At 36.6% G+C, this 14,701-nt stretch overlaps 1 pseudogene; it reads right to left on the bottom strand.

Annotated features, from left to right (window-relative positions):
* Nucleotides 1-1,606: 1,606 nt before the first annotated feature.
* Nucleotides 1,607-14,438, bottom strand: LOC140855462 (protein NRT1/ PTR FAMILY 2.11-like; annotated as a pseudogene).
* Nucleotides 14,439-14,701: the final 263 nt, after the last annotated feature.

Genomic DNA, 14,701 nt, shown 5'->3' with positions numbered 1-14,701 from the left:
GATTGAATGAGCCTGCAGTTTGGGTTCTGTGCCATGATATGACACATGATGCAGTAGAAAATGATACTTAATGAAGAATTGTTTATATATCATGTCCGGTATACATCAAGCGTAGTGCCTGGGAATGGGCCTGTAGACTTGCTGGACTCAATCGCTAATACTCTTATACAGAAAATTTTTTTGAGTAACTCTTGATAGAGAGAATTGCATCTGATCTTCACTAGGAATAGTCATGCCTGGGTTCAGAAAAACAATACAAGAGAGGAGCTATCAACACCTAATTAGCCCCATGCTCATCTATTAAGAATAAAATTTCTTAAACAAGCTCACCAAATGGATGATCAAGATATTTCATATCTTTAAATAAAATAATATTAAAAGAGCACCCAAACAAGACGCTTCTGTTAAACTCCAATTGCTCCAAAAATAACCCCAGCGTCCTAGGAAGGAAGTGATGGGAAGGAGTTTCTTGCTCTCCACCGTAAGGATTATACTTATTTTTGATAGTAACACGGGTGAAAATTCCGTTATGATAACCGTAAGGGCCTCTTATAGAGGTAAAGGATTTATCTTTTTCTAATCACAAAAATACATAAAACAAACAAACAAAGAAACCAAAAACAAATATTTTAAACTAAAAATATATGATAGGTATGATCGTGATATTTGGCTTTCTAATGGCTGTCCATCTATGGACTGACCACTATTGTACACATTATGATGTTTAATTTTCGTGGAGTTCCAGTAGAACCACTTTAATTCTCCATGATCAAGTGCGGACATGGCGCCCATGGAATGGCCAGACCCCAGCAAGACCCATCTCTCCTCCGTGAATATTGGACCAGAAAGGTGAGCAGGGAATGAAACGGCGACAGGTAACAACACTTCCAAAGTAATGATGCATTAACCATAAAGTCGGCTGCTAATATGTTAGAGCCCAGCCCACCGCTAATGTGTTCATGGTCATTCCGAGTATTTTTCTTTTTAGTGCAGGGTAATAAAAAATTATAAATGGCTGGCTTCTAAAAAGCTTTTAAAGATCTGTTTGGATGCTTCGAAGGAATTGGGAGAGTTCATGGACTGGGTAGCCCATTTAAGCATGGCTCTTTCAACCAACAACTCCCCATCCAAAATGGTGAGAAGAAAAGACTCATCATGGATCTTTTTTCTTTCTGCAGCCGATTAGGATTTAGGTAGACTCTCAGAGGATGCAAGATAGATGGACTAATAGATCCAATTCTTGCAGAATTTTAGGTCCAATCCTATAGAAATATCCAAATACATCTTAAATATAACTTCAATGCCTATAGATGGAAAGAAATGTTAAATAGAAAAATGTGAATAGCACGTAGCCATCAAAAAGATTAGATTTTTTTGGTACATGGGTGAAATGGATATCCCACTTGGTGACCTTCAAAACATGTAAATCATATGCAATAGAGCATGCTGGTTACTCAGCTTTTCTCAAGAGAAGCAAATAAAATTGAATGTGCAAAAGAATTTATGAGAAAATAACATCCATTTCATTTACATTTTATTTCCAATATCGTGACAACGAGAATACCATACATCAAGAAAAATCTATATCTCATTATCGAGTGCTAGTTTAAACAGGAGAATGTTCTGATTTGCTTCTGTCCAAGGCAATTTCAGAAGGATCTTCTAAACCTTTCTATCCATACCATCTGGCCAAAACAATAGAAACCATTAAGTCAACAACTCCAATTAAAGCATTCAGGTAATAGAAATCTTCCCTTGTTTTGGTCACCAGCTAACCAATTATCTCTCCCATTGTGACCAGTTGTTCGATGAACTATCATCACCATGAATCCACTCAGTAATTAGCATACGCCAGCCCACAGAAGAGCAAACCCCGAGCAATACTTCTCATATTCTCTGGAAATTGTTGGTAGTAGAATTCAGCCTGACAGATCACATTAAAAGCCTCAGCAAAGCCCAAAATTACTAGCCGAGGTACCAGCCAGAAGCTAGATAATGACGATATCGTGCCACTGCTTGTCATCATCCCGACGGTTGGCCGGTGAATGGTGCAACTCCTCCGCTCTTCGACCAATCCAGAGACAACCATGGCGACTATTGACAGAAAAAATTCAATTACCATCCTCAGGAGTAACGTAAATCCACCTTCTTTACCAGTAACTCTTCCAAGCCACGGGAGTAAAATGCGATCATAGATAAGAATCCAAATTGTTAAGGCTAATGTAGCAAATATATTGAAAGAAGCAGTTGGTATCTCAAATTTACTCTTTCCAAAATGTCTATCAGCTTGACGGGCTTGAAATACGATGAAAGTTGTTTCTTGGATAATCGAAACATGCAGGATGATGGCTATAGCCTATGTAGGGATGATTCTTACAAGAAATTTTACCTGCTCAACTTGTTGAAGACTACAGTCTCCACGGATTTGTAGCGTGGCCATCTGGTTTGATTACATCAATAGGAGTAATGATCGCAGCCTTGTCAAGAAGTCTGACACCATAAACAGCACAAAACCAATTAGGAAATAATGGAATACAGTGAAGTCCAAACTAAATAGGACTAGGAGTAATTCTTTGTGCACCATGTGTGGTGCAATAGGAGCACACCGCCCAACCATATTAGAATGCATAGAGTTTTTAGATCGGATAGATATTTAATACTGCTCAGTCTTTTTATTTTTCTCCGTAGCATCTAATTTTCAATGACGAAAATACCTTTTCCTCCATAAAACAAAGAAGGAATAACATTGTTACTTTCTGATTTCTTATATGACTTTTCATGAATATATATGACATCTTGAACTATATAGATGACTTTATGTATATTTATAATATCCTGAATAATATATATAGTTTCTTGATATCTTGTATGACTTTCTGTGAATATATATGACATTCTGAACAATATATATAATATCCTAAATAATATATTTGACTTCCTGATATCTTGTATGACTTCCTATGAATATATATGACATTCTGATACTACTACAAAATGAGACTACAGCAGCAGTTGAAAATTACTACCGTAGTCCAAAAAATCACTGCCATAGCCTACAACAGCGGTTCTATAATCGCTGCCACTGTGGCTGTCGTCATAGGTCTATGATAGCGGTTGTTGCAACGATTATGTCAACTGCTATCATAGAACACTATGGCAGTGATTTTTCAAACACTGCTATAGTATCTCTATCGCAACAGTTGGACAACCACTATGGTATGAGATATGACAGTGGTTGGGCAAAGGCTGTGGCACGGGATACGACAGTGGTTGGACAACCATTGCTGTAGATTATATAGCAGCGGTTGGGCAACCGTTGCGGTAGATGATACTATAGCGATTGGACAACCACTGCCATAGATAGTATACGGAGCAGTTTTGTAACCGCTGTCGTAGTATTTATGATAGTAATTGTACAATCGCTGTCATAGTCTTATCTGGTTAAAAAAAAATTAGCTTAAATTTATCATTTTTTTACTTGATAGTCACAGTTCAAATAAAGCTAGCCAACATCTTCTGAAATCTCAAAAAATCACCTCTAAGAGTAGCTGAGGGCTGTATCGCCAAAGGGGACATAATCCTCTACAGCTGGTCTACGCACTCCTGAGTCTGAGTTGCACTTTTCAGCCTAAGTTGTGTGTGTCAAGACCTTATTAAGCTGCTTCCAACTGACGACCCTGAAAGCCTATGAGGAGATACTCGCCTCAGACCAGTAGCTAGTCGACATATATCCAGGCCTACAATGAATCCTCCTAGAGTACTCAGGTCCCAAAACCTAAGATAGATGATCATGGGGGCCAGGGTGTCCGGGCCCTTGCTCCCAAGCGTGTCTAACTGCTCTTACAATTGCAAATTCACATAAAATCTAAAAAAATTTCGACGGCATAATGGTTGTAATGTTAACTTTAACAAAAAAGTGTATGGTAAATCTGTGAGACAAATAGCAAAAATATTGTCTACAACCATAGGGCAGATTCTCAAACAATCAATAAATCCTGAGAAATTCTACTACCATACACATTGTCAAAGTAAAACGAGTGAATCATAAGAAATGCTATAACATCCCATTATTACTCACAACAATCCTCCCGATCGTGGCATTTATTGGCCTCCCCTTCTTATCTGTATGACTCGAACGGAAGATGGTGCTATGGCTGGATATCATCGCTTCTCTCGTCAGCTACAACAATCAATCAACTTGTTAGAAATATACAAAAACAATAATTGAATAACTTGTAAACTAAAGGATTAGAATTCATTACCTGTCTATGCACAAGACTAGCAATAGATTCATGGTCGAGAGTGTGCGTGTACTCTTGAGCAGTCTGATTCTCATGGTTCTGACGAGATGCAACCTAAAAAGTATTTAAATCATATAGGTTAAAACTAAATATAATTATCAGTATAATAAAAAATTCACAAGTTATAAATTAAATATGAAACTTCTGTCTCCTCCAATGCCTGACCATCTCCTCCCATATAGACAGAGGATAGTCTTGGATCCAAGGAACAAGCTCTGAATTCGTGTCCTTATGATGATCTAGCCATCCTTTGTGGAGCTTGACCTTATAGTTTCGGTATAACTCCCCAATCTTCTGCAGTCGGGCATCTCGAGTCCTCTCATGATCTGAAAAGTCGTATCTCCTCTACATAAAGTTATCATAAGTTAATTACAAAATTATTCTAATCAAACATAGTGTAAACATATCACATGCATATATATAAGATATACTTATCCAAACCTCCTCCCACACCCGACCCTTAACATCAGCATCCATCAATCGCTAATCTACGGATAGTACGGGAATGATGTCGGACTGCCTCACAAGCACACTAAAAAAGGAATGCATCTCTCATACATTCTCCCTTACTAGCTTCCCCTCCACATTATACTCCACCATAGCCTGATGCTGGCGGTTACACACACATGGCATATGTGTGGGATCACGAAAGATCCTATCCGATAAAATGCCCTACGGTGGGTGATCGAATGATGCAACTATAATAAAAATATATTACGAATATATAAGAGTGTAATAACTAAATAAATAAATAAATAAATAAATAATTGACACAATAAAAATCTATTCTCACTGGCATCGCGCAACGTGGATGCTGGTGGAGCCTCATCGATGGGTGGAGTATGTGTCGGAGTAGTATAGACTGGTGGTATGGCTGTCGATGGAGGCTCAACTGTGTCGGTGGGATGAGTATGTGCCTGTGGAGCTGATGCCAGTGGAGCCTCAGATGCGGAGGTGGATGGAGTATGCACCAGTAGTGGCTCAGATGCAGAGTCCGCATAGTCCATCAAGGGGTGGGGGTGAAAGTAAGATGGCATTTCGGTGCCATCATGACCTACAACGTTAATGAACACTAGCAAATATAATATGTTGTTGAACAATAATATTAGTAGAGCATCAATAAATAAACATTAATATTTATACCAAGATGTTGAACTCATCATCTACTGGCATCTACAATATGGACATCACTATCGCTCCTAGCAAATGTATCTAGGATCTCGATAATGTCAAACAAGTTTTATCCTAGAGGAATACTTTGTATGCATGGTCCAACATCATCATCAACCTCAGTATCATCAAAGATATGCCTAGGCACCATCCTCACAACAACACCCCATTAAGACTCCAAGAGATTACTAATGTAGAGACATGACTAGCTTGGAAGGCAAGTATATATAGTTCTTCAGTGTAAAGATGGCGTTGCATGTTGATGAGTGTAAAACTTCACTCATCAGTCTTTATCTCTGACTAAGATAATGTGTCAAACCAATCATATTTCATCAATGCAACCCTCCCTTTAGAATAATAGTCCAAGATGACCATCTTCTTCACAACCCTATAATAGTTCACATCTTCCGTACGAGGCTGTGAATCCCTCGAGCTAGCATAACACCCAGTGGTGGCACTCAATATCACGCTACTATTTTGTGTTGCCATGTTTATGGCTTGACTGTGAATATTAAACTTGTAGCTGTTAATGATGAGCTATTTGTACTCATGCACGATACAATTAGGTCCTATTGAAAGAGCATGCACTTCATGGCTCACATCACCAAGCGGTAATCCCCACACCTAAGAAGATGACACCTAATTAGTAAACCTATTCAAATAGGATGTATAACGTAGGAATATATACTTGCTTACATGATCTTTAAACCACTCAGAGAACTCTTTGCTATGCATTTTTTTTCTGTATACTTAGAATACCGTATTTTACTCTAATGACCTCCTTGTGTTTGCTACATAAGGAAGAAATTTAGAATTACTAATGTAATAGTATATTTTTTTCTAAGTAATAAGAAATAAATAATACTGAGTGACTCACCTTATGTACAGCTCAATGACATCATAATTGAACAATATATAGTGGTGCACCTTATCTCTTTTCTCAAGACTCAAATCAATGATGCGGTATGAAGTAGAAAGTCTACCTGGCATAGAATGGACACAAATATAGGCTTAATTGGCTCATACTGATCATCCTCATTCTTTATTGGCTGGTTACTATGTGTCTCGAGTTTGTTTAAGTACATAGTATAAAAATTCATATACTCTTGACCTAAATAACCTTCTGCTATAGATCCTTCTAGGCGATTCATACTCCTTACATAAGATTTCAGTATTTGAATATTTCTCTCAATGGGGTACATCCATCGACAGAACACTGGGCCTCCAAGTGAAACTTTCTCTGTAAGATGCACGGTGAGATGCATCATAACTGTGAAAAAATGATGATGAAAATATTTTTTCCAGATCACATAGTATAGTCACCACCCTTACCTTCATTTTCTTCACATCTTTCTTAAGTAACTTCTTCACACAAATATCTCTATAAAAGTTGCAAAGATGAATAACAGTTATTCTCATATTTTTTGACAACACATGGCGAATAGCTATTGGGATCAACTCCTACATCAATACATGGTAATCATGAGTCTTTAATCTATCAAGTCTCACATCTTTACTATTCACACGCTTTGATATATTGCTTGAGTACCCATCTGAAATCTTTATGTTCTTCAACACATATAGAAATGTAGACCATTCAGAGGCATTCATAACATAGCATGCATGAGGGAGCCTCCACTGTTCTCCCCCTATCGGCTCTAGATGGAGTGATTTTTTAATACTCCATTCTTTCAAATCAAATGGAGAATTCAAATCATCTTTGGTCTTATTCTTGATGTTCAAGATCATTACCAATAGGAGCTCGCACATGTTCTTTTTAATATGTATGACATTTAAGCAGTGGCATAATAAGTTTGTCTCCTAATATGGCAAGTTAAAGAATATATTTTTTTTTCTCCAATTAAAGTATGTGTCATCTGTCTTTGATCGATGCTTCCTCTTCTTACCATCAATTGGATCATCTTTTTCAAATTCAATACTGAGACCATCCAACTCTGTCAACACATCACTTTGAAACATCCGGCTAGATGCCTCACCTTTTTCAACAGTGTCATCGGAGGAGCGTGTATCCTTTCTGTATGGATGGTTTCGACGTAAGAAGCGTCGATGTCCCATAAAGCTGAAGCTCCTCCGATATATCAATTTTTTAGATCAGGTATTTTTTTCACAAATTGGGCACGCTAGCTCACCTTTCGTGCTCCAACCCGACATTATGGCATAAGCTGAAAAGTCATTTATTATCCACATAAGTACCACGCGTATAAGGAATGACTCATTCATCAAAGCATCAAAAGTTAGAATATTTTGAACACTACACAACTATTTTAGCTCAACAATAAGAGGCTACAAATAGATATCAATGTCATTTTTTACCTCCATCGGTCCAAAGATGAGCACTATCATGAAAGTGAAGGATTTTTTTATGCACATCCATGGTGAAAGATTGTAAACATGAGTAAACATTGGCCATACACTGTGGTTGGTATTCGTATGCTTGAACAGATTGAAACCATCGCATGACAAACTCAACCTCACAATGTGTATCTCTTGTGTGAAGTCGGGATGTATTTCATTAAATTTTTGTCATGCTTCTCCAACTGCTAGATGCCTTAATGCATCATCTTTTATTCGCTCCTCTTCATACCATCTCATGTCCTTCAATGTCCTTGCTGATATAAACAACTTTTGTAGTCTCAATATCAAAAGAAAGTGCCACATAAATTTTTGAGGAACACAGATCGATATGCCATCTTTGTTCTATTTCCATCTTGATACACCGCACCTTGTGCACTCATCTCAGTTGGCATCCCCCTCCCAGTAGAGCATGCAATCATTAAGACATGAATATATCTTGTTGTAAGTAAAGCCTAACTCTTCAATAATTTTCAATGCTTCATAATTATTCTTCAAAATTTATGCATTGTCTGGAAGAATGTCTTTCAAAAGCTTTAGTATACAGTTCACTCCATTATTACTGAACCCATTGTAGCATTTCGCATGATACAATCAGATTAAAAACTTAAGCTTCACCATCTTTTCACATCCAGGATACAACGGAACATTCACGTCCTCTATCAACTTGTGGATCTTTTCTACATCCTCATTATTTGTCATTCAACCAACCACGGGATCAGGCATGGAGGTAGATGCACCGTTATTGTGGCCAACAAATAGAAAGATATCATGAACCATTTATTTCACTCCTCCATCATGTTGATCGCCTCTTTACGGCCTACACTCACCATGTTGATCCCAACAAATTTCATAGCCGGATTTAAAGCCCTGAATGGTGAGGTGATCTCCTACATCTTGACGAGATAGCCAAGGCCCATTCATACACTTCTTACAAGGACATTGGATAAGTCTATGGTCTCCAAATTTCTCTATAGTAAAATTAAAAAACTTTTAAAGTCCAGCCTTATATTCTGATCAGAGCCTACTCAACTTCATCCACCCCTTATCCATTATAAAAATGATGATTCTGAAACTAAATCATGTGGAAATAAGATACAACATAATAACATCAAGATAATTTGATAGTAATTACTCATAATTTGTACACGCATATCAATGCATAAAGTTCATAACATCATTACATAGACAAACAAAATATGTTATTTCAATCATGACAAGTTAAGAAGGACTAACCAATTAGTGCAAGGGGGTTCATCCTCCCCTTCACTCAAGGACGAGAGACTCTCACCATCCTCTGATGGTATGTAGTCATCGTCTTCATTTGGTTTTTTCCTTGTTCTCTTCTCCTTATTTATTTTCGTAGGCTTTGAAAGAATGCTCGTAAATTGGGTGGTGCATATAGGCAAATTCAAAGCATCAAATCATACTTTATTCTCTAATAGTCTACATTTTCTTTTCTCCTCATACTCCATCGCTATTTTCTTCCTACTAGTCATGCTGTCAATGTTGGCCTATTAAATGAAGAACCAATGTGAACTTGGAGAGTTGTCACTAGGAGACAATACTTAAAGTGGTCATTAGAGACTACAGTGCAGTAATTTGGTAGATACAAATAGGAAAATAATATTAGAAAAGATTTTCAATTTGGTTGGTTCAAGAAAAATAGGATGACCTTGAAATATATCAAGGAGAACTGCATAGAAAGTTTTGGGGGCACAATCTTGAGTTCTAAGTACTATTTTAGTATTGTTCATCATTAACTTTAAAATAGATGGCATTCAATACATCTTGTGATTTTAATTAGAACATTGTAATTGGACTAATTATTATCCATCAATGGTGGACCAACTTTCCTCATGCCTTGAAAGAGAATCCAAAGGAAATGGTGTACGGTCTTTCAACAACATGCCCCATCTACAACATGATTCATTATAATATTACTAAGAAATTCTTCTCAAATTGAATAGTTGTAGTAAAGTATATGCAAGAATTCTTCTAAAATTACTAAGAAATTCAAAAAAATTACACTAAAAAAAAGAAAATTATCGACGAGGGGAGGAGGTGCAGGTGCGGCGAGGGGGGGTGGTGGCACGGTGGGTTAGGTCGGGGGAGGGGGAGGGAGTGCCGATGTCATGGAGAGGGAGGGGGTTGCTGTCACCGAAGAGGGGAGGGGAGGCTATTACAGGTGAGTGAGCCAAGGGGAGGGGGCAGTGCGGTGCGTCAGATAGTGTCGGAGGAGAGAGGAGGGGCCTACTGTCATCAGAGATGGGAGGGGAGGCTGTCATGGGCGAGCATGCCAGGGGGAAGGGGTGGCACAATGAGGCAACTAGGGCCATAGGAGGAAGGAGGGGAGGGGGTGTTGCGATCATCGGGGAGGGGAAGGAGGCTGTCGCAGGTGAGCAGGCCAGGGGGAAGGAGCAACACGGTGAGGCAGCTAGGGCTGCGGGAGGGGGAAGGGGGGCTATGGTCATCGGGGAGGCAAAGGGGGCTGTCGTGGGTGAGTGGCCAGGGAGGCAGATGGTGGCTAGGGCCTGAGAAGAGGGTGCAACAGCTAGGGTTGGCAAGAGATTGAACATCGACGGTGGGGCAGGTTGATGGTGGTGTAGGACGACGGCATCGACGGGGGGCTAGGGTTCGAGTAGAGAGAGAGACAAAGAGAGCGTGAGATCGTGAAATGGAGTGGGAGGAAATTTAGCCAAAGCTATAATAGTGGTTAAGTAATAACCACTGCTATAGAATGTCTATGGTAGCGGTTGAGCAACCGCTGCTATAGATCTATAATAGTAGATTTTACGTTACTACTGCTATAGAGGCAGAATATAATTTTTTTTATTTTTTTTTTAAATATAATATAATTTTAAAATTTAAAATTTATCTTCATCATTTATTATCTAAATAATTATCATTAGAGTATTATCATAAAAGATAGCCTCGATCCAGTAGCCCTAGGTACGTCGATCATAAAAATTTGATTTTAATGGCCACAAATAATCGCATGATGATCTGATAGATAGAAACCATCGATAGATCTAAAAACTTACAATAATAATTTTGATGATATTTATAGCATACTATCAAAATTTTACTTCAATCAGATATCGTTATCATGGTCAATTTAGCACGGGATGATTTGGTCCATTAAATAAAAAATGAGTGATCAAAATGCCAAACGATGTCCGATTATAAGATGATTTTTTACATAAATAATTTTTGCTACTATTTTGATTATTTGTATGGTGGTAATTGTAAAATTTAAATCGTACGTATCTGAATGATTCAAAATTATGTCTGTTGATTCTCGTTCTTAAAGTCTTTAAAGTAATTATACTTGTACTTTTATAAGATCTGCTTAACATGGATGATTCATATATATATAATTTATATTTTACGATCATCACTGTATAAATGATCAAAATAGTAGTAAAGATCATTTATCTAAAAAATTATCTTATAATCAGACGTCATTTGATCTTTTGATCACTCATTTTACATTTAACAGTCCAAATCATACCGTGCTAAATTGACCATGATAATGATATTTAATTGAAGTAAAATTTAAAAAGTATAATATAAATATCATCGAGATCATCATTATAAATTTTCAGACCCATCGATTGTCTCTATCTATCAGATCGTCATGCGGCCATTCGTGATCGTTGAAATCAAATTTTCATGATCAACATACCTAGGACTGCTAGATCGAGGCAATCTTTTATGATGATACTCTAATTATAATTATTTAGATAATGAAGGGTGAAGATAAATTTTAAATTATTTTGAACCACACGTATATGAACGATTCAAAACTATCTTTTGATTCTTATTCTTAAAGTCCTTAAGTAATTATACTTATACTTTTGTAAAATCTGCTTAATGTAGATGGTTCATAAGCATGTGGTTTGGATTTTATGATCACCATCATACAAATGATTAAAGTAGTGAAAAAGATCATTTATCTAAAAGTTCATCTTAATCGGATATTGTTTGACCCTTTGATCACTCATTTTTTATTTAATGATCAAAATCATCTCATACTAAATTGACCATGATAATGATATCTGATTGAAATTAAATTTTGATAGTGTGCTATAAATATCATCGAGATCATCGTTGTAAGTTTTCAGATCTATCAGTGGTCTCTATCTATCAGATCATTATGCGATCGTTCGTGACTGCGAAATCGAATTTTATTGATCGATATAGCTAGCACTACAGGATCGAAGTGGTCTTTTGTGATGATACTTTAATGATAATTATTTAGATAATAAATGATGAAGATAAATTTTAAATTTTAAAATTATATTATATTCAGAGTAAAATAGAAAAAAAAATTTATAATCTACCTCTACAGCAGCGGTTGCAGAATAATCGCTGCTATAGAACTATCGCAGTGGTTGCGCAATCACTACCATATACTCTATAGCAGTAGTTCATCAACCGCTGCTATATCTTAACCTATAGCAATGGTTACGTAGAACTGCTGTCATATTTCTAACCTATGGTAGCGGTTACCAACAACCACTTTCATAAGTTTATTTACGACAGTGACGACGAATAACCGCTATCGTAGGTTGGATCTATGACAGTGGTCACTTATAACCGCTGCCATAGGCTGACCTATGGTAGTGGTTATCTATAACCACTGTCATAGGTCTAACATATAGTAGCAGTTGGTGATAACCGCTGCTATAGGATCTATGGCAGAGGTTTTGTAACCACTGTCGTAGTAATCACTGTCATAGATCCTTATTATAGTAGTATAAATAATATATATGACTTTCTGTGAGTATATATGATATTCTAAATAGTATATATAACTTTCTAACACCATATGTAACTTCCTATGAATATATATGACATCCTAAATGGTATATATGACTTCTTAACATCTTATATGACTTTCTGTGAATATATATGACATTCTGAACTATATGTGTAATTTTTTATAAATATATATAATATTTTAAATAATATATATGATTTTTTAATATCTTATATAACTTCTCATGAATATATATGACATTCTGAATGATATATATAACTTTCTGATGTCATATAAGATATTAAAAAATTATATATACCATTCAGAATATCATATATATTCACAAAAAATTATATATATCATTCAGGATATCATATATATTCATAAAAAATTATATAAGATGTTAGAAAGTCATATACACCATTTAGGATGTCATATATACTTACACAAAGTCAAATATTTTATTCAGGATATCATATATATTCATAGAAAGTCATACAAGATATCAAGAAATCATATGTATTATTTAGGATGTCATAAATATACAGAAAGTTATATATATAGTTCAAGATGTCATATATATTTACAAAAAGTTATACAAGATATTAGAAAATAATAATACCATTCATTATTTGTTATGTGGAGGAAAGGATATTTTTATCATAAAAAATTAGGTGCTATGGAAAAAAAAAATTTGAGTGATATTAAATATCTGTCCCATCATTCAATATGCTACATGCTCCTATGCAATTGGATGGTACACTCCATGTCAATTTTATTGCACCGCATGCAATGCACAAAGACTTTCCCATAGGACTAGAGCTGGAAGTAGATAAGGTTGGGCCCATATCTGGCTTGACCTAGATTTGACTTGACTCCACTATCTTTATGCATGGTGTTTATAAATTATATGCATGGATTGTGTGGATCATACCACATTTTTTGATTTTGTTTTGCCATTGTTACTTTTAAATTTAGCATTAGTTTTCTTTTCTCCATTTTGTAAATGTTAATATATAGAGCACAGATCTATTGTGGTGCATGTGTGCTACTGCAAAGTACTGTGGAGTTGTGGATGGCCACCATCAAGATATGAATGGCTATCAAATAAGACAATCTACGAGTGCATATTGTTTGATGGCCCTCCATCCTCTAATAGCAGCTATCCATAGATGTACAATACTGTGGAGGATTCTGATTGTTATATATGTAACTAAAGAGGGAGGGAGGGAGGGGAAGAGAGAGAGATAATGTTGACTATAATTACCTGAATTGGTCATTGTATGGAAGCTTGGTGACAGGATAACTAAGATGGGGAGGATTGAAGAGAGACATCTTTGGATCATTAAGTTGCTTTAGCCCTCATTTTTTAACTGCCGCTGCCAAGACCTGCGCAAAGTTGGTGAAGGGACTCCCCTTGAGCTTCACTTTCACATGGAGCCTGGTTCTAAGGAAGTAGCAAGCGCAAGAGAAGAACATAAGAAATGTGGGAATGGTGAGACCCACTACCTAGCTGATGTTGCTTCGTATGTAGATGATGATGGTGGAAGAGATCATCATAGCCATTGTGAAGGTGAAGTAGTATGTACCAATTGAAGAAGCTATCGATACCCCTCTTTTTAGATTCCTTATGGAGATTGAATTGGTCCACACCAAAAGTTAGGTTGCATGGCCGAACGCCCCCTGCTCCGATGATTAATAGAATAAAGCTATAGTAGAGGACCACAAGGCGCAAGCTGCCTTGATGATGGGCTTACATATTTTTGGCCTTTGTTGCACTACGGAGGGTGCAGGTTGGAGATTGCAGCAATGAGAGTGAGAACAAACATGCCCTTCAATGAAGGCAACAACAATCGTCAGAGTAAGAATATTTGCTAATACAATTTCATAAAGATTTTTCTTAATTTATATGATTATATATACTCTTACACCATAACTTTCAAGCTTGACACTGTATGTGCATTATTTTTTTCATAGTCCGCATCTCATTGCTTCAACAGGAACACTCTTTTTTAGTGATGCATATTGTAGTTGCTACCATGATTTGAATTTTCTATCAAAATCAAAAATATATTTGCTAAACTATATAAAT

This window comes from Elaeis guineensis, chromosome 2 (assembly GCF_000442705.2).
Source record: "Elaeis guineensis isolate ETL-2024a chromosome 2, EG11, whole genome shotgun sequence".
NCBI classification, from domain to species: domain Eukaryota; kingdom Viridiplantae; phylum Streptophyta; class Magnoliopsida; order Arecales; family Arecaceae; genus Elaeis; species Elaeis guineensis.
This window is presented reverse-complemented; position numbering and strand designations above follow the sequence as displayed.